General features: G+C 34.0%; 1 protein-coding gene and 1 non-coding gene across 10 annotated transcripts in view; one reads left to right on the top strand and one right to left on the bottom strand.

Moving 5' to 3' along the window:
- ADK (adenosine kinase) overlaps positions 1 to 27863 on the bottom strand; it is a 494813-nt gene that overhangs the window by 358782 nt on the left and 108168 nt on the right. The gene's annotated exons all lie outside the window — the stretch shown is intronic.
- Positions 11655 to 11761, top strand: LOC112928950 (U6 spliceosomal RNA). The gene has a single exon (XR_003236824.1). It is a non-coding gene; the product is annotated as a U6 spliceosomal RNA (small nuclear RNA).

The raw sequence follows: 27863 nt of genomic DNA, 5'->3' as shown, positions 1-27863 counted from the left end.
TGAAGGTTCAGAAGGTATTTAAACTCAAGAGATTTTACTAGATGGGCAAGTTCTAGTACTTCCACTATGCTCCCTCCCAAAATGTAACTTGACCTGTTGGGTATTCAGGTAAGGCTTGATAAACAAAAAGGTCTCAAAGCTATAAGTTGGCCAAGATGTTTAAAAAACACACTTCAAAATAAGATAAATTTACATCTATCTCTTGGATTGGCACAACTACTCTTCTGGGCTGAGTATAACTTGAAAAGTCATTATTCCTCTCACTCACTTTTTTAGACCATTAAGTTGGTTGACTCCACCTCCCAAAGAGTCTTTGAGTTCCACCCTTTTCCTCCTTCAATATCACTGGCACATTTTAGGACCTCCTTATTTATTTTTAGGCTATTCCAACAAACTAATAGGCCTTTATGATTTCAGAAAAGCCTTGCTCTAATCCATTCTTCATAATGTTTAATCAACTAACTCCCCTAAAGTCAACTCTACTAAAAACAAATCTAAACTTAGTGTGTGTGTGTATAAATATATATATATATATACATACATATATATATATATATATATATATATAATAAACCTGATTTAATGACTTTATATCTGCTCAAGCACTATGGTTCAGTCACAATGAGGTGTTCCCATAAAATGCTTTCTTGTGTCTCTGCATATCTTTTGCAGAGACTGTGCACAAGTACAACCATGCTACACACTTACTTTCCTGTGTATCATTTTTAAAAATTGTACTTATTTATTTATTTATGTATTTATTTGAGAGAGGGTGAGAGAGACAGAGATTGAGTGCACACATGAGTTGGGGGAGGAATAGATGGGGAAAGAGAGAGAATCCTCAAGCAGACTTCCTACTGAGTTCAGAGCCTGATGCAGGGCTCCATCCCATTACCCAGAGTTCATGACCTGAGCTGAAATCAAGAGTCAGCCACTGAACCAACTGAGCCACCCAGGCACTTCTCTGTGTATCATTTTTTCTAACTAGCATCACACTTGTCTTAAAGACACCACTTAAGGCATCATCGTATCAATTAAGCCTACTTTAATTGCTCATCTTCCAATCCTAAACTAGGTATCTCTCCTCTATGCTCTCAGAGGTCCCTTTTCAAGTAATTATCATAACACTTACCACTTGTTTATAGAATCACTAGCTGTGTGATTGCTCAGAATTCTCTGTGATACAGTTCACTCATCTGTACAATGACTAATAACATCTACGCTGAAGGACTTTTATAAGAATGAATCCAGGAAGTGCCTAACACTTAACAGAAGTTCTAGTAAACGACAGATGTACTTTGACATTCATATTTTTCTCAAAGACAAACAACTTAGCATTCATCTTCTTTACTCTAGCAACTAATCCAGTACTTAGCAAAAAGCTGCTATACATTTGTCAAGTGAGTAAATCTATGTTTCAGAAGAATGACTCCTGTAGCACTAGAGAAGGTACAAATGAGGAAGTCCTGCAAAACCTCAAGAAAAAAGGAAGAGAATCATTTTAGGGCGCTTTCAAAATTAAATATGTACTACACAGAGACTCAGTATCTGGTGCCTCAATTGAGAATTACTATTGAAAGGAGCGTCTTTTAATTAAGAAGGGGTAGAGGTGGCTGGATGGGAATCCAATCCCTCATGTGTTGATGGGATAGGAAAGGCATTGGAAAAATGCAGCCAGAGAACGGGCTATAGGACTCAATGCAAGAGATCATGATAGGAGCAATAAACATGAGTAGCAAAGAAGGGTGAGATCTAAGAGACATTCAGATGATAAATAATACCTGGCAAACAATCTGCTTGTGAAGGTTTAAGGAGTAGAACCAAAGATGACTGAAACGTCTAGTATGACTGAAAAATCCTTAATTGTGATAAAAAGTCAAGAAGCAAGGTATGCAATTAAACTGACCCACGTTTAGAAACTGGCAAGGTCAAAAGGGAGAGAGAACTGAAGGCAATGACAAAATGTAGTTGAAACAACCAACCATGTCATTCAGGCTAAATAAAGAGAATACAAAGGAAAAACACAAAGGAGCTAAACAGAAAGCTGGTACAAAAAAAAATTTTTAAACAGTCAGGGCATGGACTAGGTTCAGAATGTGGAAAGTGGGTTGCTCAAGTGAAATGGAGATAAAGGCAGTTATAATAGAGGAATTTAAGGAAGTGTGATAACTGGTGCTGGAAATACCATCCACATGAGAATTAAGAAGATAGAAGAAAACAGTTACCAAAGTTTTCAAAGAATGTGAAGGGGTCTAAAAGGATGACACTCAAAATGCTTCCCAACAACCTTTCTTTAAGCATGACCTAACACTAGCACCTGTCTCACTGACTTAAGAAATTAATTAAAGTTTACTTCTGCTTTCTCTAGTTTACCACTGTCTTCTGGAACGAGATTTCTCTATTTTTCTGGTATTTTGTCAATAGAAACTTCAGTTTGTCATGGCCAGAGAGTACATTCTACATGAGGTGACTTTCATACATTGTAAAATAAAAATAACAACAACAAAAATCTGACTTGACACTAAACAACACTTATTTAATAAACATATAGAAGATATCAATGAACAATCAGTCACTCTATAGGGTCTGTTAAGAGAATGACTTAAGTGAAAACAAGAAAAAAATTTCATGTATATATTTGATAGTCGTGAACACATAAAAATATATGTTATCTGGGAAACTTTAGTTTATTATCATCATACATCAATGATTACTCTTATTGCTATGTACAGTTTTAAAAGCAACAAAACAATTTCTTATTAACGTGGTTAAATCCAATAAAGGAATAAAACTAAATCTTGCAATCCTTAAAAGCTTAAGGGAATTATTACAATTTATAGCCACTGATAATATTTTAGTACATTTTAAATGATCCAACTAGAGTGTCTTTTCATAAGTACATTGGAATCACCATGCAATTTTAATCCATATGCTTAAACCTCTTTCACAGTTTACAGGAACAAAGCAGTTTTGATTCACAAACAATGCCCTGAAGTCAAATACACTCATGAGGTATTAATTTACAACTTCATCTGTGATCAGTTAAACTCCATGTGAAATCTTAAACATCCTTAAAAAGCTCACCACAAATAGTTCAATAAGAGATTTTTTGGTTAACATTACTTTAACAAAAAACATATAAGATTAAATTCTATTGTAAAATAAAACCAAATGCCACTTGCTTTTAAGGATAAGCCACTAACAAAACAATCTTTTAAACTGTCACCTTTTGCATCTAAAATATTAATTAAAAATGTAATGCCAGTATCAAAAACATATGCTTCAAAGTTTTGGCAAGATGCATCACAGATAAAAAGAAAAACCAATTTCATGAAGAAAATGTACATATTTTAACAAATACGATGTTTCTTTAATCAGTCCTAAGAGCCAGACTTATTAAAATGTCAGGTCAACCTGAATCATACCTAAAACAAAAGATTAAAATTACAAGTTTTACCAAACAGCTAAGATGTCAGATCCACAAAAGTTATGGACAAAGACAACAGTAATCAAAGAACATGATATAAATATCTAATTCGGCTCATTTTAATAAAAAACAATAATTACTAACTTTTCAGAAAACTGCAGTTTTGAGCTAATATTTACGTAATTTGAACTTGAAAACATTTATTTAGTTAGGAATTTTTTTAGCTACATACAAGTAACATTTTACTTTGATGGTTTTTTTTTTTTTAAAGACAATCAGAAGAATTATTGCCGCATATAACAAAACATCCAGGGCTACAATAGTTCTGGGATTAATTTACAACACATCAGTAGAGGCGTAGGTTTTATCCATGTTTTCCCTGTGCCACCCTTAATGTGATGACCTTTGTCCCCTAGTGGTTCAAAACTAGCTATAATTGTTGCAAGTATCACTTTATCTAATATCCAAAGTTAAGAAAGACTGCCCCTTCTTTGTATCTAAGAACAACAACAACAAAAAATAGTAAGGAAAACTTTTTCATTAAACTTAAAGTGTTGCTGGCCACTTTTTACTAAATCAATCACTAACAAAGGGAATTAAATTACCATGATTGGTTTAGATTAATTCAAATTCAGCCCCTGAAGGTAAAGAAGAACCCAGCTTCCATTAAAGCACATTGGTTAAAAAGAAAAAAAAAAAAAAAGCACGTTGGTATATATGGTAAGTGATAAAAGCTGAAGTATCAAATCAACTGTATCAAAAATGAAGAATCAAATCAATGTTATTTTCATACATTGCATATAATAATACACAAGAGTCATTATTTCCTTTACGTGTTTCGAATGAATATTACATATGCCAATGTGGCCAACTCTTTTTGTAACCATTAATATTTCAATTTTGATCAACTGAATAACTTACTAGAAAACTATTATGTAATGCAATAATTTTCTATCTAAATTAAGAAATACAAAATAAGATAAAAGCAATAATTTAAAATATGTCACACTTTAAGTAAAAACCAAGATATTAGATACATACACAAACTTCTGATTCTTCCTGAACCCCACTAAAACTATTTTCAAAGACAAAATGGAAACAATGGTGACAAAAATCTGGATACTGTAAAGCAGAGTGAAGAACAATGATTAACTCAACACACCCAAGAAAGCTGAATGATAAACAGAAATGGAGAAAAGCAGAAGAAAATTGGGCAGCAATCAAATTTATGCTGTCATACCCCTAAAAAGGCACTGATTGGCATTAAGAATCTCTGGGAATGGGAGTGAAGGCAGGACATAACACTCTAAGACGGAAATAGACTTCCAGAATCCATTCTCTACTCAGCACATCAAAGCAAATACCCTCTTTCTTATCCAGGCAAAAGACTGGAGGTCCATTTTCTGGAGAGGATAAAAAGAAGGCAAAAAATATACTGAAAATATGAGAATAAACTGAAAGCTGACACACAAATCTTTGGAATCTTCTAATATTTTTCTTTTTTGATTCCAGTGGCAGTTATGAAAGGAACCTTTCTATAACCAAACTAGTTTAAGAAACCACCTACTGGTATCAACATGGAATTCTGCTACAAAACAGCCCAGTCAGATAATTTCAAGCCCAGGAGTTTGCAACTCCTACACACCCACAGTACATTTACTGTCTTTCAATTTCTCTCTCTTTTTTTTTTATTATTTACTTATTTATTTTTTCGTGAGAGACACAGAGACAGAGAGAGGCAAAGACAGGCAGAGGGAGAAGCAGGCTCTATGCAGGGAGCCCGACATGGAACTCGATCCGGGGTTCTAGGATCATACCCCGGGCTGAAGGCAGCGCTGAACTGCTGAGCCACCTGGGCAGCCCTCAATTTGCCACTCTTAAAAATAGGCAAAGAGACAAATATCACCAGATATTTAAAATCTCTACAGTGAAAGATGAAGGCCAAAATAAACAAAAATTAAAAATGACAACATGGAGGAAAGAGAGATATACAATGGGAAAGAAGCTTGAGAAAAACTTTATCTTATTACTAATAACCTCAGAGAGATGACAAGAAATATTGCATCCATGAGATGAGACAAGAACAGATGCTACTAAAAGGCACAACAAAACAAAACATTATTTTTAAAACCATTGAAATAAAAATGACAGTGTATTTCTCAAAAACCAAAGTAAAATTAGAAAAGTAATTTAGAGGACCAATCCAAGATGTCCAATGACCAAATAACTGAAGTTCAAAAAACAAAGAGTGAGAGAGAGAAGAAAATAGGAAGAAATCAAATGATTCAAGAAAATGTCTCAGAACTAATGGACATGATCCATGTCAAAAGAATCCATCACCAATGTGTCCAGCAAAATGGATGAAAAGAGACCCCTACAAAGACATTATCAGGACAAAGAGCCTAAATTAGGCTTTGGCTTTTGTAGAATAAAACAAATGTTTCAAACAAAGGATAAAGAATCAGAAGGGCATCAGATCTCACCACAGCAACACTAAAAGCTAGAAGATAATAGAGCATTGTCTTGAAAATACAAACACAATTTTGACAAAAAATAAAAATGAAATTAACTACTGAGACTTAAAATAGCTTAGCACCAAAAAAAAAAAAAAAAAAAAAAATCTGCTTTAGGTAAGTTGGTTTTATGATAGCCAAGACCCTAAGCAATAATAGTAAGATCACTCAAATCTGAGCAACTCAAAATATTTCAGTTCTACACAAAGGAAAAAAAAAAAAAAAAAGGAATTGTAGTTCAAATCAGGATGCTTCCAATTTTCAGTTTGAAATTTCTGACAAGAACATTTAATGTGCATGGAACACTTTCTTCCTACTGGAAATCATGAAAAATCAAGGAAAATGAAAATTGCACTTTATTTTCAGTAAAATTTGGGGCATATCAGGAAGTATTACAAATTAATGAGGAAAAGATGGGATAATCAATGATGGTATGGGACAACCATAAGTGTACACTGTGAGAGTCCAGTGATAGACAAAATACACTTTTTGAAGATGAGGGGAGTACTATGAAAGGCACAATTCTACTACTAATTTGCCAAGTGAGAACTAAGACAAGAAACTCCATTATCACCACTACCATTTAGCATCACACTAGAATACCAGCCAATGCCATTAAACAAAATGAAGGAAACTAGAGGAATAAATATTAAGAATCAGGAAATAAATCTATTACTACTTAAAACTGTTATTATTGCAGAGCTTAAAATTTTTTCAGAAAAATTTAACAGAAATTTTACAAACAGTAAAAGGTGGTAAAGTACATGAGTAAGAAAAATAATGCATAGAAGTCAGGAAATTGCATTTACATAAACCAAAATCACTTTTAAAAGATCTTGGATTCACAAAACTTTAAAAATATATAATACCTATAAGAAAATATACTTAAAACACTCCTGAAGGCATTAACAGAAGATCTGAAGTAATAAAAGCACAAATCATGCTCTTCTTTAGTAAGACTCGGTATTAATACATCAATTTACTTTCACTTAATTTCTAATTTTAATATAATAATCCTATCAAGAAGAATAGAAATAGTTTTTGTTTATTTTTGTGGGATGAGTGGTATACATGAAACAACATGATAAAATGTTGAAAAATAAGTAACAATAAACTAGGAAGCTCTAAAAAAAAAAAAATAATGAAATACGGGACAATAGCCCAATTGAAAACAAAACTTTCATGATGTTTCAATAATTAAACTGTCACACAATAATAAGCCATATCCATGGAACATGAGAAAAAGTCCAAAACAAGCAATAATAAACATGTAAATTGAGATATGACAGTAACATATAATTAAAGTGGTATCTCAAAATAATGAGAAAGAGATGTAGTAGTCAATAAACAATCTGGAACAACCAAATAACCTACTATAAAAAATAAAACAGGGGTCTTCTGGCTGCCTCAGTTGGTAGAACATTCAACTTTTCATCTCTAGGTGGAAGTTCAAGCCCCACATTGGACGTAGAAATTACTTAAAAATAAAATCTTTATAATAAAATAAAATAGGATCCATACCCCATACTGTGTATGAAAATAAACTCTTGGATGGATCAAATAATTAAGAGTAAAAACCAAATTCAGAAGTCTTTAAGTAAATAATACATTCTATTATATAACAAAAATAAAGTTAGCAGAGAAAAATCCAAATTATAACCTTGTAGAAAGTTTTTTTTTTTTTAAGATTTTGTTTATTTATTCATGATAGACATGGGGGGTGGGGGCAGAGACATAGGTAGAGGGAGAAGCAGGCTCCATGCATGGAGCCTGATGTGGGACTCAATCCCGGGACTCCAGGATCATGCCCTGGGCAGAAGGCAGGCACTAAACCACTGGGCCACCCAGGGATCCCCGACACCTAATGTTCTAAAGTGAAAGAAGATAAAAAAGGACATACTGGTCGAATGTTAAAGAAAAGAAAGAAGTTGAACTGTAATTACTACCAATTAAAATAGAAAGGAATATTACATAACGATTTTTTTAAAAAGTTCAGTATACTAGGGAGACATAGTAATTCTAAAAGTGTATGTACTTAATAAAAGTCTCAAATATATTAAGCAAAAATTTAAAAATCTTAAAAAGAAATTGACAAATCTAGCATCCCAGTAGGTTTCTACCCACATCTTTTTATTATTGACCAGTCAAGGATATAAACAAAAATTGTATGCAAGAAATAACAATTTAAAAGCCAGATCATGAGAGGATCATATATAATGACCTAATTAAATACATAGAATTCCTCATCTAACAATTAGAGAGTGCCTATTCTTATCAAGAACACACACAACGTTTCAAAAATAATCAATGTAATGGGATATAAGACAAATTTCCAGAATTTTTAAAAGCAGATTATCACATGGAACCTGTTCTCTAACTACAATGATGTGCAATTTTAAAAAGACATCCTTTTAAAAGTCCTAACTTCAAATTTTCAAGCAATTCCCAAATAATCAACAGGCCAAAAAGAAATCTTAAGAGAAATTTAAAATACTTAGAAATGAATGATAAAACACTCTTGCAAAATCTGGATGATATAAAACAGGTGTTTTGAGAAAAATGTATAGCTTTCATTGCAAATCTCAGAAAAGAGAACCTAAAGCTGTAAACGTGTAAGCTAAGTGTTCATATTAAGATTTTAGAAGAACAACAGATTTAACTCAAAGACTGTAAAGGAAAGAAAGAACAAATATCAATTAAATAGAAAGTAAAGGTTAAACATCAATTTAGAAACACACACGTTAACTACAGATACAGCAGAGATTAAAGAGATAAAAGACCCATGAGTTGCAAGCAAGCAAACAAATGGGGCCTCAGTCCTACAATTCCAAATAACTGAATTTGGCCAACAATTTGAATGAGTGTGGAAGCATTCATCTTTAGAACCCTCAGAGAGGAATGTAATCCTGCCAACATTTTGATTTCAGCCTATGAAACCTCAAGCAAAGAACCAGCAGAGTTAAAGCACATGGTACTAACTTCTGACACAACTCTGGGATTATAATTGGTGTTTTAAGCTGCTAAATTCATAGCAATCTGTACAGCAAGAACAGATAACTACTGCATCATCCTCACTTGACAGTTAAGAGCTGCTCCCCAGCCTTTACTACTCCAGGATCCATTCATCCCCTTTGCTATTAGACTCCAGTTTTCTAAAGGCATCTTCCACCATCAGCTTCCCTCTACAATAAACAGCCACTCTTGAGGCTTCTCTCTATGATGCTGGTGGCTCCCTTCACTCTACATTTCCTTATTGCATTATTGCATTATTGACAAACAAAATGTCTGTCTGGTCTTAATACAGTAGATCCATTCTAGCATGCTCATTTCTCTGAACCTTTTGATTCCTTGCTCTACTATCTGCCAGACAGCCCTGATATCTTTACTTCATTTCATACAGGCCATCACTTCTCCAAGCTTCCAAGAGTCATCACAGCAGCATATTATAACCAGCGCCAGGGGCCTTTGCCAGGAAGTTAATTGCTGTGTCATTGGAGAATGCTCCCATATCAACAGAGCTTTGGCTTGAATGCTGACCAAAAGCAAAGGTTTACAATGTTTGACCCTAAATCCAAAAAAATCAAAAGCCTTTCATTCTTAAGTCTTTGGTGAGAAAGACCTGTCATTTTCAATCTATCCTTAAGAATTATTGTGAAAGCTACAGACCTTTTCAGAATAATGCACATTCACAAGGGAAAAAAATTGTATAAAATTTTACAAAAGATTTATAAAAACCTCCCTATTACAATCTGGATTCTCTAAAAGCAGACACTGCAGTAGTTTTGGGTGCAAGATGTTTATTAGGGATCAGCCCCTATAAAAAGAAGGGGGGGAAGCAGGACTGTAAAACAGAAGTCAGATTACAGTACAAACCTCACAAAACCTCAGGCAACCTGGCAGGGATCTCTAGAAATGTATTAGTTATCTCAGGTGTGAACAAAATAGCTGGAACCTTACATCTCCATCTTGATCAGTTGCAGGATGGGAGCTGCCCTGGGAAGGCTGGGGTTTACTTAGGCAAGGGAGGCTTCCAGAAAGAGAGGCAAACTATGAAGGAGCTGAAGGATGAAACCTTTCTGAATTCTTTTCTCCCCATAGCCAGGCTGCAATTCCTCCTTGAGGGAGGATCTGAGCTGCACAACTCTATGTCTATATGCTCTATGTCTACTTAGGAACACGTTTTATCCATTCTAAAAATCCTCTCCTCTTTTGTACTTTCTACTTCTACTCTTTTCTACTTCTTCTGATTATACCACTGAACTTTCTTAAGGCAAAAGCCCAAACATTTGTCGCCAAGTATGTGCACTATAAAGACCTCACAAGAGGTGTTACTATAAATCACAGACATACTGAAGCTGGATGTAGGTAGAAGCCCCACTCCAAGCACAGGACCTCAATTCATTTATCAATTGCTAAGACTGTAAATGAAATAATTAAATAGGAATACTGCCAAAATGATCTAACAGCAAACCAAGTAGTAAACTTCCACCAAACTAAACTGGAATTAAACACAGAATGTATTATAATTCATCCATCACAATAAGTAGTAAGATATCACTATATGAGGGTTATAAAACTAAGCATTTATAATATTATCTTTTAAATTATAATCAGAATTAGAAAATAAGGCATTTTTTAATGGTTTCATGATACATTGCATTTAAATACAATCCTCCTTCATATGATAACATTTAAGTTCCTATTGTGTGCCAACTGCTTCTTAGGAGCTGGATATAGAAGTCAATAGTACAAAGCTCCTGCCATTAAGGAGCTTCTACATTGTACTTAGAGGAGTCAGATAATAAACAAGAAAACAAAGTCATTTCATATATAAGTGCTATGAGAAGCGTCATTTGAACTAACTAAAAGAAGTCCAAAAGAACGAATAAGGAAGAGCATTCCAAAAAGAATAGACAATATATGCAAAACTCTCAAGGTAGGAATGAGTACCTATTGAAATAACAAGATAAAGACCAGTGTCATTGAAACATTATAAATAAGAGTACTCTTCCAAGAGGTAAGAGTTATACTCAAAATTTCAATGTCAGGATCATCACCTTTCCTCTTACCTAATCTATTTATTGTTGTTTACTATTAGAGAATTATGAAAATGCTTGAGATGTAGAGTTGATAAGCAAACACTTTCAGATCTTGCAAGTAACTAGTAATGTTTCCCATCATTTGTTCTACTCCTCTTATATTAAAAAGATAAATCTATATTTTCATAGAAACTGAAGAAACAGAAATAAAGAATGAAAAATAGATCACATCCCTTATAAGGAAAATTAATTTTATATGTAACATTCAGTAATGCAAAAGATATTAGCAATACTTCCCCTTTATGCAAATTACCTACACAGATTTTGACTGAGTCACATTAAAGACAGTAAACAAATCATTTACACATCATAACATGAGTATAGTATGAATAATTAAGCTTTCCCTACATGTTAAATCTCTCCAAATAATGTAGTATCAATGGATTTGCAGTGTTGGTTGGTTTCTACTCAGAAGAAATAAGTATTTGTTTGCAGAACTTAACAAAGAGAAGATGAAGCTAAATATGACAATACCAAATGGTTTTGTCATACCAAATAACCACAATTATTAGATAAACAAACGATATATTTAAAACAAAACTGCCTTAAAATAAACCTGAATTAAAGTGTAAAACAAATGCTTTTAGTTTCTGAGCAGGAAAATATAAATGGCTACTGCTCACTTTGGCAGCACATATACTAAAACTGGAATGATACAGAGAAGATAAGCATGGCCCCTGCACAAGGATGACATGCAAATTCGTGAAGCATTCCATATTTTTGTTGTCTCTCATGAATAAATAAAATCTTAAAAAAAAAAATAAAAGGAAAATGTAAATGGCTAAAGTACATGATCAGTAGAATTAGACCTAAAATTTCCAACATAAGAAATGATAATTACTACAAGATACTGTCTCCATGCTTCATGTTAACAATTGTCCATGTGGAAGTATCCAAAAAGCCCACAACTTGATATCAGGCCGAATATGTGGTATACTAAGAAAACTTCTAAATATAGAAAGAATCCCTATTTATAAGTAGGCTAAGTCGCATTAGTTCCTTAATCTAACATAATCAGCCCCTATATATAGTTCTGATAGAAGATTACAGAGTTATCCTCTACCCCTAACTTGATGGCACACACATTCTACCAGGCTTCTTTCTCCAAAATATTACAGCTTTGTTTAGGCTAAAAATTGGTTATGAGAGATAATTTCTCTCTTCTTGATGATCTCTGCACAAGTGTCATAAGAAAATTTTAGCAGTGATGCTATCCAAAATTGCTGCCCTGCCACTTACTTGGTTCTCACATGGATTTGAAGGACCTTAACCCCAAAGAACTATCTCTGGCTGTGGCAAATTTGATCATCAGCATCTATATGCTGCTTTAGACTTTAGAACTCTCAAACACTCGAATTTTTAACATGGAATCAATAAATATCTATAATAATTCATGACGCACAGACAATGATACTCAGGCTCTGCTGTAAATTCAAAAGAATTTCTATCAATATTTGTTACTGATTACTTTCAATTGCATAGACCAGCAGTTCTCAAAGCATGGTCCAAGAATCACATGGATCTCTAAAATTCTTACAGGGAATTCACAGATTAAAACTGTCTGTCCTTTTTGAATGTTATTTTTGTACAACTAACTGTCCAGTGAAGTTTTCCAGAGGGTACATAACAAAACATCATTCTAGTGCCTAATGGAATGGATGCTGGTGTATTTTTTTTCTGTTTTGAAAAACGTTTAAGGTAACATATCTAGAGTATTAATAAGTGAGTTTTCAGAGATTAAATTTGTTCTCCAAACTTCTACTGTCCTCTTACTAGCTATACCTGCTATACTCTAAGTATCTGTGTGAGGTAATATTTCATTCATATATTTTAATCAATATCAATATTTCAACATGTATATTTACATCGTATATTTCTTTTTTTCCAAAGATTTTATTTATTTATTCATAGAGACAGAGAGAGAGAGAGAGGGAGGGAGGCAGAGACACAGGCAGAGGGAGAAGCAGGCTCCATGCAGGGAGCCCGACTCAGGACTCGATCCCGGGTCTCCAGGATCACACCCCTGGAGGGCTGCAGGCGGCACTAAACTGCTGCGCCACCGGGGCTGCCCTACATCCTATATTTCAATCAGTATATTGCAACAGATTGAATGCAGAAGCAGATGAGACTCCACCTGCCTTCTATTACATTAACAGTAAAGAGATTTGGAAAAATGTAAAAAAATACCAGTCTTTTTACAATATTTTTGGTTTTGGAAAATATTAGGTATTTTTTACAAACCTATGTTACTTATGCTACTCATGTTAATAATGGGTTTATGACAATTACCTTTAAATGTATTAATATTTTCAAATGTCTCCATTAAAACTTTTAATTAAAAAAAATAAAATTTTTAATTAAAATAATTTTTTAAACTAAACTCTGTAACTATACCCAACATGGGTTTGGAATGTGCAACTCTAAGATCACGAGTCACTACAACAGATCCAGGCAGGTGCCCCTTTTTTAATTTCTCATATGGTAAATACCAATAGATATAACCCATTAAGCAATACCTCTTTACTACTTTACAGCAATGGCAATGGCAACTACTTTACACACTGGCTTTGTCCTCAAAATAATTCCTGTTGTTGCATAAACCAATTTTTCATCATTTGTGATTTTTAAAAAAAAATTCTCTACTTTTAATAACCATCAGATTGATACCTCTTCTCCTTATTAGCACTGTGTATCCCTACTGCTTTCACACAAATACGATATTCTTAAAAATAAATTGCAATTAAAACACAAGCAAACATAGTACAGAATAAGAAACACAATAACCAATAATAAAATGACAGGGCCACAGCTGTTTACAACATCCTTTGGTCTGATATGGCTTTATTTTGTGTATAATATTTTATATGATGAAATCTGATTAAAAAAAACTTTTTTACATTCCACGTTTATATTTGTCAATTATGAATAAAAGATACCAGTGTAACATAACTTGTAGCTAACCACATTAAAATATGCAATAAGTCATATAATGATGTACCACTATGTTATTTTATAAGGAAAATTAATAGTTCTATTCCATCATTATCAAGAGTTTCATGTATATTGCTAGTTATTGGAAATGTGGGTTACCAAGTATCTAATGTTCAAATAGTTTAAAAACCATTATAAGGGTTCTTTTCTTGAGAGTACACACCAGTTAACATAAATGGAAGTGAAAAAAGTTGGTGAAAAAAATTATGATAAATATAAGTAATATTTTCTAATAAAGATAAATGATAATTGAAAAATTAATGTTACATTTAAAATACATTTCTGAATATTATACACAGCAATGAAGCACTTTAATTAAAAAACAAGTTTAAACAATATTTAATCACTCATCTTTCTCTCTTACTGCCAACTTTCTTCTATTCCTCAAACACACGAAGCCGTTTATATTATTTGTCTAAACAATAAAACCATTTATCATAATTTTACGATATTTATTGCTGTCGTTAAAGAAATTTATATTTCCCAAAATAGATTAATTACAAAATACTGTATGAATGAAATCTACACATTCAGTACAAGTATAAAAATTTAAATAAGGCATGAATAGGACAGTACCTTTCAACTGTCATATTAAGCTGTGATAATAGTAATCTATAAATTAGTAATTTTTAAGGGGGATCCCTGTGTGGCTCAGCAGTTTAGCGCCTGCCTTTGGCTCAGGGCATAGTCCTGGAGTCCCGGGACGGAGTCCTACGTCAGGCTCCTGGCATGGAGCCTGCTTCTCCCTCTGCCTGTGTCTCTGCCTCTCTCTCTCTCTCTCTCTCTCTCTCATAAATAAATAAATAAATCTTTTAAAAAAATAAATTAGTAATTTTTAAAAATTATCATAATAGCTACTACATTTGAAATATTGACAGATTATAGACAAATATAAAACATAGCACTGTTGATAAAACCCAAGTATCTGGCTTACAGTCATACTCAGAGGTAAATTAACATTTCTATAATATCTAATATATGCCAGGCACTAGGAAAGGTATTTCAGATACATTATCTTATCTCATCATCAAAATAACTATAACCACAATTTGCCAATAATGAAATGGAGCCTGAAAAGTCACATAACTAGTAAAGACAAATTTTAAAGAATGAAATTTAAAAAGTGAAAACAGTTTTAAGATAACTTTCTTACATAAATGACTGTCATTTCACAACTATTCTTTATTTCCAAAACAAGACTCCAAATTTGCTTTTTGGGGAACCATTTCTCCAACACTCTTCTTTTTCCTTTTGTGTTAAGAGATTTTTTTCTCTCCAACATGCTTAATCCATATATTTCCAGCACTGCTAATTCTATCTCCAACTACAGAAGTAGGTATGTACCTCAAGCCAAGCTAAACAGACCTAATATGATCTAATACCATAACTTTTCTTGGAGCCACTAGAACAGATGCAAAAAAGTGAAAAGGATGTAAACTGATAGCTGCTGGCAGCTACCCTACCTCCAGGAGATGAGAGCCTACTTGCAAAAGGAGCCAATACCAAGATAAACAGAGGAACAGTTGAAGAAGGTCCAAAAACATTATTTGAGCCACTAGATCAAGCTTCACCTGAAATTGGCCATACCACGATCTTTTAAATTATGTAACCCAATAAATTTCCATTTGCTTAAGCCAGTCTGAATTGGAGGATTTCTGTCACTTGTTCAATGTACCTATCAATAAAACTTAACGGTGTAAACCATCTGCAAAAATCAAATGATGTACTTAATTATTCTCAATCTGCAACCTAAAAAAAATTAACAGAAATCAAGGAACTATTTTTAGTATTTCAAAAAGTTTAATGGAGTTGCACACAGACCTGAAATAAAGCGCCTGCAGCTTAATAAAACACTAAGTTCTGGGGATCCCTGGGTGGCTCAGCGGTTTGCCGCCTGCCTTCGTCCCAGGGCATGATCCTAGAGTCCCAGGATTGAATCCCACATCGGGCTCCCTGCATGGAGCCTGCTTCTCCCTCTGCCTGTGTGTCTCTGCCTCTCTCTCTGTCTCTCATGAATAAATAAATAAAATCTTAAAAAAAAAAAAAAGACTAAGCTCTGACTACATCATTTCAATATGGAAACTTCAGTTATCTTGTTTTAAAAGAGTTCTAAAGAGAAATAGGTTTTTACATATAATCTTTATTTTTAAATTGGAAACAAATTGATGTGTACTTTTATTTGTTTCTTTAAGATTTTATTTATTTATTCATAGACACAGAGAGAGAGGCAGAGACACAGGCAGAGGGAGAAGCAGGCTCCATGCAGGGAGCCTGATGTGGGACTCGATCCCGGGTCTCCAGGATCAGGCCCCAGGCTGCAGGCGGCGCTAAACCACTGCGCCACTGGGGCTGCCCTGATGTGTACTTTTAAAATACAGTTTATCTGAAAGACAAACTTTTAAAAAAGGAAATTATTCAAAATGATCACTGGAGGACAAAATATGAAAAACTGTATTACTATATTACTTCAAAATATATTTAATAATATAATTCACACCTTTAATATATCAGCAATTCCAGACTAATGTCTTAATTTCTGAATGCCTATCAGTCTTTCTACCCTGAGGCTATTCAGCCCCATGACATATCAAATAAGCAGTCTAGGCTAATGGCACCACCTAGTGTCCTGTACTGGTCACTATTAGACTTACTGTTTCACTTTTGCTAGTGATAAATCTTTCCAAATCCAATTCTTTCTTATTCACTTGTACATACATTGTCCTAACTCTCCTCTCATGCCTCTTTCAACAACTGTCCAGTTGTCTTTGCCAGGTAACTGGTGTTTAACATCAGTCATCATAAGCACTTTCTTTTTTTTTTTTTTTTTTCATAAGCACTTTCTAAAGTGACTACTATGAGTATCCCATTCACATGCCAAGGCTCACAGATCACTGGACAGGTAGTGTGACTTTAAAGCTCATTTTCCTAATTACTACTCATAAAGCTCATGCTGCTTTTCCTTAATTCTTCATTTCATACTATGGCCAAACCACTTTTTTTTTTTTTTTCCAAAAAGTAATCATCCAGTTCTAGTCCAAGAAGGCGATAGAGGAACACCCTGAACTCATCTTCTTCAAGGAATACATAAGATTATACCTATTTACAAAATGATTCCTCCTGAAGAAGAACTGAGGGCCAACTGAACAGCTTCTAAACAACAAAGACAGAGAGAAAGGCAAAAGAGAACAGCAAGAGAGATGGAGACATGGTCTCCAAGAATGTCCACATTGGATGCTGTAAATTGGCAGTGGGGAAGGATGGTACTGAGGGAAAGGAACAGATTCCTCTGTCTTTAGACACAGAAAAAAAAAAAAAAAAGCCCTGGATTAAATATGTAACGGTTTTTTTATTCTTTCAAAGTTAAGCCAACCTTTCCTCAAATACCATCACAGAAAAAAATATTCTTGTTCACATCTGCTAGTTGTACTAATATCATTTGCTAATATTTTGAATTATGAATTATAATCCTCCAGCTTATCATCAGTTAAATCATTTTTTTGGGGGGGGGGAGCCAGAGGCCTAGCCACGACTGTTCTTTTTATCTTAAGAAAATTCAAATGAAATAATGGCATAGTGATAAAGAGACCAATGAAACAGAATTAGAGCCCAGAAACTAACTTACACACATAGAGAAAACTCAACAAATCACAGTGGACTGATCAAAAAATGGCAGGATAATTGGTTATCCATGCACAAAGAACTTCAGTCTCAAACTCTGCCTCTATGCAAAAATTGTAGTCAATTGGATGAAAAGATCAAACTCTATAGAGCACATATAGGAAACTCTTTGACTTGGGATAGGAAGGTATTTCTTAAGGCATAAAAGCATAAGAGAAAAGACTGATAAATTGATTACATCAAATTGTAAAACTTGTATGAAACAGAAGACACCACAAAATTAAAGACAAGTCACACAGAGAACACAGATATCAAAGAATTAGTATGCATAAAATATAAAGAACATCTACAAATAGTAACTTTAAAATATTCCTACAGAAAAAAAGATTTAGTAAAGATAATAAGTGGCAATCACAAAACAGGAATCTTTAGGCAAATAAACACATTTCTAAAATGTGAGTTGAGCATATTAAAGTTAAAACCACATGAAATACATTTTACACCTACTAAAACTGAAATAAAGTAAAATTTTTACATATACTAATTCTTAGCAAGACAATTGAGAAAGTGAATGCTCAGATACTGTTGGTAAGCACAATTTTGCAATTTAGTAAAATGTAAGAGGTATGTGACCAACAATGCCACAGGCCCATATAAATCCCAGGCAGCACTGTCCCACAGAGCTTTCTGGAGTAAGAGAAATGTCCTTTATCTGTAATATACAATACATTAGCTATTAGTTACATGTGGCCATTGAGCACTTCAAATATGGCTAGTGTAACTAAGGAACAAAATTAATTGTATTACATTTTAATTAACTTAAATTTATAAACCCACATCTGGTTAGTGGCTACTGTATTGAACAATACAGCCTAGAATATCACTCACATATGCACATAGAGATAAATACAAGAATTTTAATTACAGTAGTGTTCCTAATACTGAAACACTTATAAGTCTTCAACAGAATAAACTGGCATTGTCATATAGTACTATATGGGAAGAAAGAAGTGATGTTAATAGTTATGTTAAAAATAAATATGCTACCATATATAAATCTCAAGAATATTATACTGCAATTAAAAAGGCAACACAGAGACACCTGGGTGGTTCAGTGGTTGAGTTTCTGCCTTTGCCTCAGGACGTGACCCTGGAGTCCCGGGATCGAGTCCTGCGTCAGGCTCCTGGCATGGAGCCTGCTTCTCCCTCTTCCTGTGTCTCTGCCTCTCTATCATAAATAAATAAATAAATAAATAAATAAATAAATAAATAAATAAATAAATAAATAGATAGATAAATAAATAAATCTTTTTTAAAAAATAAAAATCAATCAGTCAATCAATAAATCAATAAGCAAGCAATGTGAAGGACAGACACAGTAAAAAGCACTTACATAATGTTTTAGAACCTGCAAATCAATCCCTCATATTGTTGATGAATGCATTCATATAGTTTAAGCACTAAGAAAAGTATTACAGTTAAAAACACCAAAAACAGCTAAAACTACCAGTCACCTCTGGAATGTGGAGGAGAATGGGATTGCAGAGTGGACAGAAGGCCCCCAACTGTACTGTAATGTTTTATTTCCCACCCCCACCACACTCAAACCCTCAACAAATATAGCACTGTTAAGATATTGGGTACAGGGGTATTGGTATTGTCCAATTTTACTATGTACTTAAAATGTCACAAGGAAAGTCTAAAAACAACAAAATCCATGCTCCAAACTATACAACACAACCACCTGAAGTTTTAGAGATTCAGTTTATTCTTTCTCTCCCTGTCATTCAGTTTACTACTAACATCCACTACTAAAGACAATGAAGTCAAATTTGTGAAGGTCTAAAAAAACCCAACTGTATTTTCATGATGAAGCATAGCCTATCCTTAAAAATGTTTTCTGGGCAGCCCCGGTGGCTCAGTGGTTTAGCACCACCTTCAGCCCAGGGCCTGATCCTGGAGACCTGGGATCGAGTCCCACGTCGGGCTCCCTGCATGGAGCCTGCTTCTCCCTCTCCCTATGTCTCTGCCTCTCTCTCTGTGTGTCTATCATGAATAAATAAAATTAAAAAAAAAAAAAAGTTTTCTACTTCCTTGTAAAAGCAGTAAAATTGCAAGGTTTCTCTTTTTCTTATGACTTTTTGACTTCTTATTCAATTCCCCTATGCAGTGTTTGTGGAAATCAAGTATTTAAGCATGAAAAAACAAAGACCAAAAAACAAAACAAAAAACTTTGCTATATAAGAATTACCCTTGGGATAATTCATGGATTCCTGAACCAGGCCATTCAGCCATGAGGTCAACTAAAACATATGTTTTAAATAACATTTAATCTACTTTGCTGAACCCCTTATTGAATGTTTATGTTGTGCAACAATTGAAGAACTTGTAAGGATCACATATTAGGTCTTTCTGCCAAAACATTCTGCTCTCTTCTAGTTTTAAAAATCAAAAGCTAATAAATGTGTTCATGAAAACAGAAACAAACATAGCATTCCATTTAAAGAAAGCCTGTCTCTGAATTCAAAATTCTTCTTGAATTATTCAATCCTGTTGAGAAGCACAAAATACATGTTTTATCAATTAGACTCCTACAACAATCCCTGGGACTGTAAGTTCCATGAGAGCAAGTATAGTGTCACACTATATCCCCAAAGATTAAAATAATATGGATGAGTAAATGAAGACTCAATGAATAAAACTACCTATTTACATTTATCATGAGTATCTAATGTGCTCCACATGAACTTCACTTCACTTCATGAAGTCTAACAAACCAATAATAAGACAAAGTAAAATGAAAAACTGGAAATAAACTTGCTTGAAAAAGCAATTCTAAACTTTGAAGCTTCGTATCAGAACTTGAAGTTCAGGTAGGAGAACTTCAAAGCTCCTCTTTCCTCCGCCTTAAGGGAACCAACCCACTCTCTCCATGTCTCAGAGGATAAAGAGGATGAAGGCCAAATCCCAATTTTAAGATTAAAATCTCATGTCTTATAGCAAGGTCTTCTCTCAATGCTCCATATGGCTGGGAACAAGCCCGTCTAAAAAATGTCAAAACCAGGAAAAAGGCTTGGAGTGGATGACTAAGGCCAATCACTGTTAGCCTAAAGGAAAAGAGATCTTTTTCTTGACCCATTAACCCTTGAATTGATTCTCTCATGCTAGGTCTCTCCCATTAGAATCCTAAAACTGGAAAGACAAATATCAGGGGGAATGCTGGAGAAAATGACCAAACAGCTTTGTCTACAGAATGAATACAAAAGGAGTCTTTGCAAAATATATTACAAATGGTCAGTAAGACAAAAATTCTTTCAATCTCGGCAATAATCAGAGAATAGAAAGCTTTTTAGAACTATTAAATGTCATATTTGCACCTATTACATTGTAACACATGTAAATAAATATGCTTAATACTTAAATACACTGGCACAATTTTTTAAAGTCCATGCAAAAAGATTGTAAGTTTAAGCAGTTTTGGTAGTGAAAAATTAGAAAAACCCAAAGTATTCATTAAGTAGGAACTGGTGAATAAAAAGAATTCACAGTTCTAGGGAGAAAGAACAGAGAAATGGTGAAGTAGAAATTATCCAATATGTACAACAAAATGGCAGGAAGGACACTCAAGTTTCCAGATTGTAAGGGCCAATCACAGGCTCAACACAGTGAAAAAATAATAATAATAAGAGCTATTCTAAGAAATATTACATAAAGATCTCTTAAAATACCCAGGGAAAGAGAAAATCCTATCTAAGAAATTCCAAAGAGAAAAAAAAAAATCACATATAAAACCTCAGCAATCAGTGCATCAGTCTTCTCATGGACATCACTGGCTACTAATGGAGCATCATCAAATTTTTAAGGACAAATTATTTTCAATCTACAATTCCATACCTAGTTGAAATACCAATCTAATGTGAGATAGAATAAAGACATTTTATACACTTCCAAGTGCTCAAAAGTTTTATTTTCCACTCTTTCTTCCTTAAGCAATCTCTGGAAGATATGCTTTAGCAAAATGAGGTAATAAACTAGTAAGAGGAAAAACAAACAAAAAGTAATTTTTCAAACAAAAGAGCAAAAACAAAAGTGTAATCAGAGAGCTGTGGAGAGTGAAAAACAAAACAAAAACTGACTGAAGCAGAATCGAGGGAAAGAAGTTGACAGAAAGAACAGGATTGAGGGAAAGAAATCAAAAGAAAAATATTAATTAAGCTTTTGGGGCCTATATTTAAGTACTCCAAAAAAATTAATAAGCAGTGCCTGAGAAAGCTGATGAAACAGAGAGGGAAATTAGCAATTTAGCCCATAGAAAACTACGCAAACGAATAAGCAAGGCAATAAATAATACAGGATAGGAGAAAGGACAAAAAAATGTATTTAAGTAAATAAATGCAATATAATGCATTATGTTATTTAGTACCTAGTCATTACAATAAATAAGATTGTTTATAGGTTTAACCAAAATTATTATATAACTTCCCAAACTTTAGCAAGAGTAGGTATGTAATATGATCTGAATCCCAAATTGCCATAAAAAGGTCAACAGATAACATCTAAAATTGGCTCATCAAGGAAAGCTGAATAACAATATTAGACAGAAGTAGTATCAGAAGGACTAAACTAATATATTAAAAGTGGCTGTTTCTAAGAGAACTGAGAGTGTTACTGAATGATCTACCACAGCCACTAACTCAGGAAATGAATGCGTTAAGTACTAGAGTGCCACCATGGCTAACTGCTCCATCCCTGGGAATCTTAAAAGGGTTGGTCAAATCCAAAGCACAGCTCCTGGCTGGGTTTGCCAACACTTTTGCCAGAGGATAAACTTGTTTCAAGAAAAGTCAGTAACTCAAGAGACAAGGGTTTGGAAAAGAGAATGGTAGAAATTTATTTCAGGTACCAGCAGCCAGGAGAAGTGGCAGGCCAAGCCTTAACATGAGACCTCTCCACTGGCAAGAGGGACACCTAAAGTTTTATGAGGAGAGGCCAAGGGGGTACATGCAAAAGAGCAGGCAAAGGTCATGATGGGGGGGAGGTGGTGGTATGTGTTCAGCCCATGACCAGGGGCAGGGAATAGGACGTGTAGGGTGTAGTCTTCTAGGCATCCTATTGCTATCAGGGCTTTTCTGGTCAGGTGACTGGAATACTACAGTCACTGCAAACATCATCAATGCCTAAAAAAGAATGCAATAAGAAATAAACCAACAAAGGATTTTAGTTTGAGCATGAGTTAAGTAAGCAATCTTTTCTATTTCTGTTTTTAGCTGATGGGGTCTATTGTTGGGGCAAGAGGGCTCACTAACAACAAGAAAAGGGCAGGACAATCTGTTTTTTACCCATATGTAACAATTACTTTAATTTAAAAAATTCTGATGCCCCTTTGGGGCTACATGACCAAGTTCCTAAATATTTTTTTTTTTTTTTATGATAGTCACAGAGAGAGAGAGAGAGAGAGAGAGAGAGAGAGAGAGGCAGAGACACAGGCAGAGGGAGAAGCAGGCTCCATGCACCGGGAGCCCGACGTGGGATTCGATCCCGGGTCTCCAGGATCGTGCCCTGGGCCAAAGGCAGGCGCCAAACCGCTGAGCCACCCAGGGATCCCCCAAGTTCCTAGTATAATCAATTTTGATGACGCTAAAATTAAAAGAAGCTGAGACAGAAAACAGGAAACAGTTAATAAAACATGAAATACATAATTTGAAGATGTAAAATAAACAGTTTAGAAACTGAAAGTGATCAAAACAGGGTGAAGAAAAGGTTGAGATGGTATAAGATGAAGATTCATCTAATCATAGAAGACCACAGCAAAGCAGATATATCAAGAAGTATTATATAATCTTATTATAGGTAGAGATAACCACAATAAGCACTAAAACAGACTTAGTTAAAAGTGGCTCCCTTTAGGGGAATGGCAGAGGGGAAACATGGAGCAGGATTTGTCTTGCTTTTCATTATAAGACCATCTATTCTATTTTATTTCTAACCATGTACACATCTATCACCTTTGAATTTTTAAAACGTGGCCCTGAGATACCATGAATCAAAGGCCATGGCGTTCCCTGAAATTTGTCACCAAGAATAACTTCCTCAAAAGGGTGAAATGCATTTAGTCATCACAACCTAGGAAAACTCCACCTAGAACGTTCTTATAAAGAAATAAAGGTTAAGTGCACTTAAAGGATACTATTTTATTGAGAAGAAAGTGGGGTAGGCCAAGGAGTATTCCTAGTAATATATGTATGTAGAGAAAGAATGAGTAATGAATTTTAATCTGAATCAATTCAATGAGCAGTTATTTGAGAAATATTATCACACGGAGTTCATAACTCATTCCTAAGCATTCTAAGGAACACTTAAGTCACCACCTCAACAAAAATAAAACCTTAACAATAGATCACTTTGCTAAAGATTTTCAAGGTAATTATACCTAATCATCTTATTTCTTATAATTCTGAAAAAAATAAATACTTGAACATATGTTTACATGTTCAAAACAAACTACTATTAAATATTCTGTGTGAGTCATGACAAGGAAAAAGTTGAAAAGCAATGAAGGTATATATATCCATACGATATTATACATACAACTGTGCTATAGAAAACAAAGCCGGTAACATTCAAAAAAAGGTAAAGGGGCACATGGTAGGCTCAGTCAGTTAAGCGTCTGACACGTGACCTCAGCTCAGGTTTTATTCTCTGGATCAGTTCAAGCCCTGTGTTGGGCTCCGTGCTGGGTTTTTTTTAGATTTTATTTATATATTCATGATAGATAGATAGATAGATAGATAGATGATAGATAGATAGATAGAGATATAGATATAGATATAGATATAGATATAGATATAGATATAGATATAGATATAGATATAGATATAGAGAGGGGCAGAAGCAGGCTCCATGCAGGGAGCCCAACTCAGGCCTCGATCCCGGGACTCCAGGACTGAGCCCTGGGCCAAAGGCAGGCGCCAAACCAATGAGCCACCCAGGGATCCCCTACTTTTTTTTTTTTTAACTAAAAATAGATAAATAAAAATTGTAAAAGGTAAAAATTTAAAAGATAGAATAAAAACTATACTATTAATATCTAAAGATATTATATAATCACCATTTCATCCCACGGCACTCAACAATGAACATAAATGGCAGATGAGACTTTCATTTTTAAAAAGATTAATTTCTTAGTTTATCAGAGTTCATATGTGAATTACTTGACATTATGATCCTTTACTGTTTCCTAGCTAAATAAAATGCTTCAAATTTTGATCATTTCTAAATCTGTTATATTAAGGCTGAACCAATTAATGATGCACTGTACCCAGATAAGTAGAATTAAATTAGTGTATAATTGATTAGTGTATAATTGAAGCAGTTGTAGATTTACCAACTTTAATTAGGATGTCTTATTACAGATAATTTACACTCTAAGAGAGAAAATAGAATCAAGAAGTTCATCAAAACCTTAAATTAAGATCAGAGATACAATATTATAGATTAGAAAGGACTATATGCTAATACCAAGTACTTTCAAAGTAAATCATTTTAGTCCAAAATCCTTTAACAGAAGAAAATTGATTATTAACCTTTTTAGCCTAGATTTTTTAAGTTATCACGTTATTTATGTTAATCTACTATCAATAAGTGATGTTAACTATGTGAGTAAATGAAAGCATACCAATAATTTTTTGTCTATCTACAGTACTAAATTAGACTAAAAAGAACACATACTAAAACACTTAAATATTTCTCTTAACTCCTTTAAAAGGTATTCAAGCAAGAGAAAAAACCCGTAAATCTTACCTTAAAAATAAATACAAACTAATTCACCAACAAGAAGTAAGGAGAAAGAGTATTTCAGCCACAAAACACAAAAATAATGTCTGCAGTTCTATCAGTCCCCTTGTGGGTGGTAACTACAGCCCAGAAAGTTCCACACATAAATTGCTAACTCCCCCGAGTTTAAAGCCATGGTAATTAGGTTCATTATCTTACATGCTAATGACAGAGAGATAATAAGTTTGCAGTGAATAATTCATATACTACCAGCTCTCACTGTGATGTTCATTGCTAATAGTTTATTTACAGTACAAGTTACACTGCATTTTTTTCTATAGTTTAAATTTATTGCCTAGAGAAACAGGGATCATTTAGTGTGGAAATCTAATTTATATCAGCAAATGGTAACAAACTTAAGCATATATTGGTTTGTATATTTGTAGTGTGATTTTTACTCATTATTCATAATTAGACATGATAATTATCAAAACACCAAAAGAGAATCTTATAGAAAGATTAAGGTACTTATAGTTATATAGATGATTATTCTAATGATATTGGATAATGATGATTACCCGAAACAATTAACTGATGCCAATAAATTCTGAATTGCTTTAGTAACTCATATTTTCAAATAAATAGTGATATCACCACACTCCTTATCAAATATGTACATCTAGATTATTTTAGAACCTGTGAATATCAAAGTACAAATGAACCACTTGGGTTTCTTATTAAACACCCACTGTAAAATAATACGCTAAAATATAATGTAAGGTTAAATTCAGTGACCTATACAATTACAGTAGTCTAATTTTTACCCAATTTTATAATGGATTCATACCACACTTGCTGTATTCACGTCAACAAATTATAAGTAATTTTGATCTCTTTCAAAATGACTTTTTTATAGATAGTTGCAATAACTCACCTCACAAACTCCACATATTATGAAAATTTTTCCATTACAATATACATGAACTACTGTGGTTTCAATGTCTCTAAATCAAATCAGGTAAAAAATTTTCTAGAAGTTTATACTTCTATAACTTTTATTCCATCTAAACTAACTTTATTTTTAAGCAAAAAATGTTTTACTTATTGTTTTTTTAAAGATTTTATTTACTTATTCATGAGAGACACACAGAGAGTCAGAGACACAGGCAGAGGGAGAGGCAGTCTCCATGCAGGAAGCTCGATGTGGGACTCGATCCGGGTACTCCGGGATCACACCCTGAGCCAAAGGCAGATGCTCAACCACTGAGCCACCCAGGCATCCCAAGAATGTTTTAAAATGCAGGTTGCATCAATGAAGACAGGTAAGGTAAGGTTCAGGTAATAATTTATCAGGTAACAAGTAAAAAATCTTAGTGGCTTAAAACAATAAGGTCTTTTCCTCATTTACATTGTATGCCCATGGGCCACCTAAGGGCCTTCTATTCTATGTCTTCTTATTTCAGTAGCCAAGATGACGGAGCAGTCATCATCTAAAATTCCACCAATCACCACAGCAGATGGAAAGAGCTCTGGACAGTCTTGCACTGCTCATTAAATAAATGCTCCCACCCAGAAAAACACGTTTCACTTTTTTTTTTCCACTTCTGCTCTTAATTCATTAGTCCAATTATCTGAGAAAGTAAAACCCTGAAAAAGTTTAAATCTTTAAAAAAAAAAAAAGATTTAAATTTTTAAGGACTCTCTATGCCCAATGTGGGACTCCAACTTACAACCCCAAGATCAACAGTCAAAGGCTCCACCAATGGAGCCAGCCAGATGCCCTCCCCCCCAATGTTTTGTTTTGGTTTTTTTTTTTTAATTTCTATTGTGATGAGCACTGGGTCACGAAATTCTATACCTGAAACTAACATTACACTGTGTGTTAACTGGGATTTAAACAAAAACTTGAAAAAATTTCCCAAAGGTATCTACTTCTCTAAATTAGTTACAAAGATAGGTTAGTGTTCATAAAGAACTTTGAATACAAATAGCACTCCAAATTCCTTTTTGCATTACTTCACTATCCTATCAAAACAATCTATTCTTGCCAAATCTGCCAACAAAAGTATAACCACGGTAATTATCAAGCATTCTTTCAAACTGCAAATTTGAAGAGACCACCTGCTTAAAATCCTCTAATCATTCTCCATGAAATGATCCCTGCCTGCTTTTCTGTCATCTCAGAACACTCAATCCAACGTACAGAATGCTCCAGAAAGACAGAAACTAACGAATGTGATATACTCAGGCTTCTCCATCTTCTTACATGCTGTCCAAGTCAGAAGTCTTTCTCTGCCACCTCCACTTGATGAAATCTTACTCATTCTCCAACTAAGCTTAAGCCCGTCACCACAGTTGAAGGTTCACTTGAGTCTGATGCCAGCACCCAGTTTGTACTCCAGGTCTCCACTATGACTCTTCATCGGCTACACACTAGATTAT

This window comes from Vulpes vulpes, chromosome 4 (genome assembly GCF_048418805.1).
Source record: "Vulpes vulpes isolate BD-2025 chromosome 4, VulVul3, whole genome shotgun sequence".
NCBI lineage: Eukaryota > Metazoa > Chordata > Mammalia > Carnivora > Canidae > Vulpes > Vulpes vulpes.
Note: the sequence above shows the minus strand (reverse complement) of the source record. Positions and strands in the feature narration are given on the sequence as shown.